The 8,674-nt window shown below is 36.9% G+C and overlaps 1 pseudogene; it reads right to left on the reverse strand.

Moving 5' to 3' along the window:
• Positions 1–249: 249 nt before the first annotated feature.
• LOC149265275 (uncharacterized) lies at positions 250–8,332 on the reverse strand (annotated as a pseudogene).
• Positions 8,333–8,674: the final 342 nt, after the last annotated feature.

An 8,674-nucleotide genomic window follows, 5' to 3' on the forward strand; every position in this document is an offset into this window, starting at 1 on the left:
AATAAAAACCAATTAAAAAAAAAAAATTCATTGAAAATTGTTCGGCCGTGGAAAATTTCAAAAATTTTAATAATTAGATCAGGCCACTATAAAATCTCCTATAGACATAATCAACATTTTCTTGGGATATATTATTATCCGACTATAAAATCTCCTCTAGACGTAATCAACATTTTCTTGGGATATATTATTATCCAATATTTCTTATGGGATCTATCTACGGCCTTCGATCCCAACTTCGCTAATATTTCACCCCTCCCATTCCTCTTCAGATTCCAACAGTAACAAGCTTCTGTAAATCGAGTTCATGAATCGAATCTACCGGGAATGCGTTGTCGAATAAATCCTTCATTCCATCATCGTCAGCATCGGTTAAACTGTTAACGCCCTGCACACCTCTTTGATCAGAACACATAACTTCAATTTCATTCGTCTCTACGGCCAATGTACCCCGTTCCCTGCAGAACACCTCAGATCTATAATTCAGTAAATTCTCGTGTAATCCTGCAAAGCGAGCCAAATGTGATGATCTCTCGTCCATTAAACTTGACATGGAAAAGGTGCAGTTTCTGGCTTCTGTTTGCCGCTCCATACGCAATGCGAACGGAATCATCTGATATGATGGCATCGTTCACAAGTATGTCGCAAGCGGACTTGGAAGATTTTGCAGTTTCTTGAACATTACAAAATTGGAAGGCCTTTTCTGAAATAAGATAACGGCAGCCATAACCACTGGAGTCCTTTAGGCTTACCATTGCCTGGGGTCTCACCGCAGTTTTAATTTTCACGGGTGTGGGTTTTGATACAGAATTTTTAAGGGGAGCAGATTTTGACCTCGTTTTCAGATTTTTCGTACCGTTGTGTTGACAGTGGGTCATTGATAGCATCTTCTTGCTCAGATGAGCGTTCCAGTAGTTATTGATTTAGTTATGTGTTCGCCCAGGCAGTCGTCCTGCTATCGGCGACCATCTGCGTGCACGCATAAAATTAACGTACATTCCACTTATTAGATGAACATATTAACACTCACATGGGAATGGATGCAGTGGAAATATTTTGGAATTGGATGGATAAGAAGAAATATAATGGTTTGAATTCACGTATGTTAACCAAATTTCCAAAAATTTTAGAATCTGCAATCCTAATAAAAAACACCCATGATTGAACTTTGCAAAGTGAGTAAATGTTCAAATCATTTCCACATACCGATTACAAAGAAGACGATGAAAGGCGAATAATAATCTGAGGGGAAATATTTCCACGTATAATGTGGGGACGAAGATGTAAGATATTCTACATTTTCAACAATGATTCTGCATGCGGAATAAACTCAAAGAATCATTAAATCTTTATGCTCAGGGATACGAGTTACCTCCAGCCATTGGTGATGTTCTGATGGAGACCACAGTCCACAAGCTTCTTGTTCAGCACTCCAGCTTCAATCCAAGCAAAAAGAAAAGGACACAAGAATTCTGAAGGCACTTCCAAGCTCTGCTATCTCAGCTAGATGGTGTAAAACTGAAGGGGGTTGAGATATGAGCTTGGGGACCAAACAGATGAACATATAGCTAAGCTTCCATCAAGTTTCTAAAAGCTATGTGTTAGATGTCCACAAATCAAGGCAGAGAAGTCGAATCAAAGTGATGGACCACTATAGTAGCTCCTAATAATAAATTTAGTAATTGCAGTTGCCTTTTCTTAACTTAAGGAAACTACTGCAGTTGGTTTCCATAAGTTAAGGAAAGACTGCAATTCCATAATTGTAGGCAACAATTTTGTAAAACTTAATGGAGCTAACATTTTCCCACTTGGTCCATACTTCCAAACTTAATGTCTCAACTTAAAAACCATTGATAATCTGTATTAAGTAATAGATACATGAATCATGGCGATAAGTCCTCTAATGACGAGTATTATCTTCCATGTATTACTATGTATTTATTCTTATTATAATTTGTGTGGCAACAATTTCTTAATGAATAAACCTTATGTTTATTCTTGGTCCTTCTTAAATGAATTTTCTCAAATCAACTTAAGGTGCACATAAATATGAGAAAAAACATCACAATAATTAAGAATTTCATTAAAATAACATTGTCCATACAATGAAAAACTGCATAATGGAACCAAGTCTCATATTCAATACATGATCCTTGAATTTAAACGGTGGCATGCCCTTAGTCAAAGGATCAACGATCATTAACTCAGTGCTAACGTGCTCAATGACCACTTTATTTTCTTTAACACGTTCCCTTATAGCTAAATACTTAATGTCGATGTGTTTATTTCGACGCCCACTTTTTTAGCTATAAAAACAACAGCTGAATTATCACAATATATTCTCAATGGCTTAGATATAGAATCCATAATTCTAAGCCCAGAAATGAAATTCCTAAGCCATACACCATGTAAAGTAGCCTCAAAACAGGAGACGAACTCGGCTTCCATAGTGGAAGTGGCCATCATAAAAATGTAACCTAATGTTGATTTACGTGAATCAACACATCCAACAAAGTCAGAATCTGAGTAGCCAATTACTTCCAGTTGTCCGTCCGTCTATACATAAGCATGTAGTCTTTGGTTCCTTGAAGGTACCTCATAACTTTCTTTGCAGCTCTCCAGTGGTCTAAACCTGGATCACTCTGATATTGTCCCAACATTCCCACAACAAATGCAATGTCAGGTCTTGTTCTTCGGGCATTGGTTCAAATTGAACCTATCACCCTTCACAATGGGAGCTACACTTGGTGAACAATCCTTCATCCGAAATCTCTCTAAAATTTTATTAATATAGGTTTCATGGGACAAACCCAAGATGCCTCGAAATCTGTCTCTATGGATCTTAATGCCAATGACATAAGATGCCTCACCCATATCCTTCATATCAAAAATTTTAGAGAGGAATTGTTTCACCTCATGTAGCAAACCCTTATCATTGGTTGCTAGCAAAAGGTCATCCACATATAAAACAAGAAAACAAATTTTACTCCCACTAACTTTCGTGTATATACATTGATCCATAATGTTTTCTATAAAACCAAAAGAAGAAATCACATTATGGAATTTCAAATACCATTGGCGGGATGCTTGTTTTAAACCATATAATGACTTCTTGAGCTTGCAAACCAATTGCTCACCATCACTAGAGGGGAATCAATGAAGATGTGTTATTAATGAAGAAGTGTTATCAATCATTAATGAAGAAGTGTTATTAATGAAGAAGTGTTAATAACCATCATCTTTTAGTGCCAGTGTGAACATGCATTGAATCATATGTGACATTGTTTTGTAAATTAATGTAGTAAAGACCATTAGACAAAATACCATTCCCAACATAATCAGATTTATAGAATAGACTAAAATATTTTTCTGAAAAGTTTAAGGAATATCCAAAAGGTACAAGCCTTGAAACTGAGACCAAGTTTCTAGAAAAACTTGGAACATAAAAGGTCTTTTCTAACTCCAAAACAAAGCCACTACTTAAAGTTAAATAACATGTTCCTATAGCTTCCACATGCGAGCCCATCTTGTTTCCTGATAAGATGCTTTGCTCACTTCCCACTGGCTTCCTTAGGTTTTGCAAACCCTTTGTCTGCAAGCCATTTCTGAAATTTGGCGCATTCCTTCTTCACGTGTCCCTTCTTCCTACAGAAAAAACACTTGGAAACCTTCTGGATATCGGCTTGGGGAGGTACTTTACCTTTCCCTTTCCGATTGGCTTGAGATTTGCCTTTTCCACGCGTTGCCAGCATTGCACTCTCTCCCAGTTCCATCACCAGTCTCTCTTCCTCTTGAACACACATGGTCATGAGTTCATTAATTGACCATTTATCCTTATGTGTGTTGTATGAGATTTTGAAAGGTCCATATTGGTGCGGAAGGGTGTTCAGGATGTAGTGCACTAGGAAAGACTCCGATATTTCAACCTCGAGTTTCTTCAATTGAGCCACAGTGTCCTTCATCTGCATGATGTGCTCGCGCACGCCTTTCACACTAGTGAGCCTCAGGGATGAGAACTTCATGATTAGGGTGCTTGCTAGTGCCTTGTCTAAAGAGACGAATTGTTCATCAATGGCTTTCAACAAGTCTCGAACCTTTTCATGCTGATCAACGAAACCTCGAATACCAGCTGAAATTTTGGTCTTAATGAACATCATGCTTAGACGATTGGATCGCTCCCATCGTTCATAAAGCGTGATGTCCGCTGCAGTGCTGGTATTAGTGAGTGCCGATGGTTCATCTTTCATGATAGCATAATCTATGTCCATCCACCCTAGATGAAGGAGAATCCTCTCCTTCCAAATCTTGTAGTTATCTCCCTTAAGTTCGGGAATGTCACAACGAATTTCAGAGAAATTTGCAGGTTGTACTACTGCATCAAAATAAAGAATCACATGCTTATGTTAAAATTGAGGCTTAATAAACTTTCATGTTTTACCAATGTAAATCACGCTAAAAAGAATTGAATCAAATGACATAAAGATTGCCTGTGGGCTAAATTTTTTATTCAAACAGATTCAATAAAACTTTATGATAAAACTTATTAATTCATAACTCCTATGGGTAGGTTATGAAATTTTAACCTAATTAATTACATAAATATAATAAAGATTCCTGTGGGATAAAATTTATTATATTCAGTGTAAATCATGCTAAAAAGAATTGAATCAAATGACATAAAAATTGCCTGTGGGCTAAATTTTTAATTCAAACAGATTCAATAAAACTTTATGATAAAACTTATTAATTCATAACTCCTGTGGGTAGGTTATGAAATTTTATCCTAATTAATTACATAAATATAATAAAGATTCCTGTGGGATAAAATTTATTATATTCAGTGTAATTAATTACAATTTAATGTCTAAATAAACTTTATGTGATCTTATCAAACAAAATATATAATTTTATTTAATTAAAGATGTTGTGGCTATTCTCTAATTAATTAAAATTATATGGATCACTAGACATTATTTTGCTGCATAAACAAAACTTAACCAGAGAGAAAAATAATGTTTACTGAAAGGAGTAAGTCAAAATGACATTTTTATAAACTCCATATAACTGTAATAATTCTCCAGCAAAATAAGAATTAAGGTTAAAGCAGTCAGCATTACCGAAAATGACTACAAATTGATTGTTCAATTTATAAACTTAACCCGGAGATTGATTGAAGCAGCGTTGATCTACTTTGCATTTGCATAGCAAATGCAGTTCGAAGGCTAGCTGGCTTGACTTCAGGCTCCGTCCTTAAGTTTATAAAACAACAAAAATTGACTAGCAAACAAGCTATTTTGCTCACAAGATAAATAAAATTAAAATCAAATTTACATTCCTTAGTCTAATTGTCCCATACTTTATTTAAGACTAATTCTTAAATTACAAAATGGGCTCTAAAAAGTTATAAATTATTTCTTTAAATAATTTGCAAAAACTGCAAATTTGAAATATTCAAAACAAAAGACTAAACCATTTCAAATACTGAAATATTGAAATATTTAAGAATGCATAAACCATTTCCTTTAACATGAATCATATGAAAAGGGATAGACTACACAAAACATTTCATGTTCATACCCGAGACTTTGTGGAGAGCCTTCATGTCATGTGTATGTTCTTGAATGAATCAGGTCATATATTGACCTTGCCATTTACTTTAAACATATACATTTATAAAATAATCTATGATGCAAGCAAAAAGTAAATTTTACAATAAATATGTAATAAAAATTATAAAATTTATTTTGCATTGTTGATTTTATATAGTTATCCAAATTAACTATATAAATAAAAAATATATATAACCAAAAAAAAGAAACATAATCAAAATGTATACCATGCCACGTATTTGTTTAACGTTGGATTTTGTTTTATAACACATGGTATTACCCTTTTAACGTTGGAGGTAACAAACCATATAATATGGTTATATCATATACCATAACAAACTTTAACATACATATAAACCGTTATGGTATATAATCAAAAGGTAATGCCATGCCACGTATTGTTTAACGTTGGATTTTGTACCAAAAATGCAAATCAAATTCAGTACAAGAGCTTGCACTTCCTGCGTATGCAGTTAAATGATCATCCAATCATTTTAACAAACTATAGCTCTCATGAAATTCAGGTACTTCAGAAAAACATATAAAGCATTATATTAATTTACTTCAGCCGATATCTATTAACAAGATGGAAACAAATATCGTAAGGGTTTTAAGGCTACTGAATCTATTTAGGCCATTTAGGCGCCAAAATAAATTACGCATGCATTTTTATGATCAAAATTTAAATGGTTCCACGCAGGTCTTGAATCCGTTGCTGTTATACACCTATGGTTGACACCTAACCAAAAAAATAGGTGGCAAAATGCGTCAGTTTAGGTTGACAGAGAAGCTGGACAGTCAACTAAACGTTTCTTTTTCCAATAAGCCTCAGAAGAGGAAGTATAGGTTCATGCGATTCTCTGCTCTTCTCTTCATGTTAGCCGAGTGAATTATTTCTGGATGATTGATCATCAAATTCTTCTCTGCCTCAGCTAGCTGCTGGTAATATATTGACTATCAGCCTATTCTTTCTGCCGTTCTTTTCAAACTCTTGCTTACAGAAACAAAACCCCAGCAGGGAAAAGATGAAGCCGCGCAGCATGAGCAACAATCCAGACCAGGCAGATGACCACACGAAGAATGAGGCACCTCAGGCAGGGCGAAGAATCACGAGATAGGCGGCAAACAGAACTAGCCAAGCTAATCAACCCCGTCAGACCGGAAACGCCACAAACAGAGAAACTGCAGCAGGAAGCCAAGCAAATGTCCAGAGGGTTAAAGTAGGAGTAAGACAGGGCACGCTGGCAAGAAGTGGCCTAGTGCAGGATGCAGGTGGAAAATTGCGAGGTGCTATGGCTGATATTGCAAGCAGAAGAAGAGCCGACGCCCAAACGAGGACCTTCACGTGTGCAGTGAGCGCCATTTTCAGATCTGATTGGATCTATGGATCCACCAGATCAACTACTGCAACCCCACCTCTGTTCACCGATGACTTCCCGTGAAGGGATGCTCGAAACTTTTTGAATGAATTCAGGGTTTTCTCCTCCCATGCATTTTAAGACTGGGACGAACGGGATTGTACGCGTTGGACCAACAAAGCCCCAGAACTCGAGAAAGAAAAACAAACAAACAAAAATTGAAAGCATGAAATTCGAAACCCTATGGCGATTCCCAGCCCTTGAATCACTGTAATCACACTCGTTACAGACAAACGGAAAGAAAATCCCTAAGTGATAAAACCAGAGGCGTAGATTTAAAAACGAAGTAGAGAACCATGGCGGGCGTTCCTCCTTCACAGCAGGCGATTGCTGTTGAACTTTTACATGATTCTATTGGTTGCGTAATCTTCAGCCTAAATAAAATTTCTAATGCTATTCGAATCGCACACCAAGGCAGAGGTAAAACTTTGCTCTGATACCAAATGTTAGATATTCTACAGTTTCAACAATGATTCTGCATGCGGAATAAACTCAAAGAATCATTAAATCTTAATGCCCAGGGATACGAGTTACCTCCAGCCATTGGTGATGTTCTGATGGAGGCCACAGTCCACAAGCTTCTTCTTCAGCACTCCAGCTTCAATCCAAGCAAAAAGAAAAGGACACAAGAATTCTGAAGGCACTTCCAAGCTCTGCTATCTCAGCTAGATGGTGTAAAACTGAAGGGGGTTGAGATATGAGCTTGGGGACCAAACAGATGAACATATAGCTAAGCTTCCATCAAGCTTCTAAAAGTTATGTGTTAGATGTCCACAAATGAAGGCAGAGAAGTCGAATCAAAGTGATGGACCACTATAGTAGCTCCTAATAATAAATTTAGTAATTGCAGTTGCCTTTTCTTAACTTAAGGAAACTACTGCAGTTGGTTTCCATAAGTTAAGGAAAGACTGCAATTCCATAATTGTAGGCAGCAATTGTGTAAAACTTAATGGAGCTAACATTTGTCCATCCACCCTAGATGAAGGAGAATCCTCTCCTTCCAAATCTTGTAGTTATCTCCCTTAAGTTCACCCAACGTAGTCTGCAACTCTTTCCACACCGCATGAGACCTGCAGAACAAAACCTCTCCGCTAATTTATCTAACCTCTCACTACAAAATTTCATCTGCATTGATAAATCAATACTACTCATTTATATTTGTTGAGCTTCACCTGCCTTTTGGGGGAGATTTGTCCACCCACCATGGCCATGAATTCAAATGTAGTCGGAGAGCATCATATCCTCCTTGGCGGTCCACATCCCGCGCTTGAGTCCTTCTTTTGAGCAGCAATGAGACCTACCCATCCTTGATGATCTTGGTCATTAACAGAACAACTGATGATCTCCTTTGCAAGGCCATTGTGTGTATATATATTAATTTTAGTTTCTGTTGGAATGATAATTTTAAACTGCCGGGAGCTGACAGTTGAGCAGCGACCCAACTTATTCAGAAAACAACGATTTGACTTTCCCTGCGATGCGATCTGATCGCATATCGCACTTTCCCTCGTCACCCTTCGCTGCATGCTTGTATTATCTGCGATGCGATATTTGCGATGCGATCGCATGATTTAAAGGTTATAGAGGCGGTGGAACATCCTCTCTCTTCTTGTGATGCGATGGTGTGATAAGCCATGCATTAAAATC

The sequence above is a fragment of the Pinus tabuliformis genome, chromosome 6 (genome assembly GCF_031772625.1).
Source record: "Pinus tabuliformis cultivar Carrire ecotype Pingquan chromosome 6, CPIR1, whole genome shotgun sequence".
NCBI classification, from domain to species: domain Eukaryota; kingdom Viridiplantae; phylum Streptophyta; class Pinopsida; order Pinales; family Pinaceae; genus Pinus; species Pinus tabuliformis.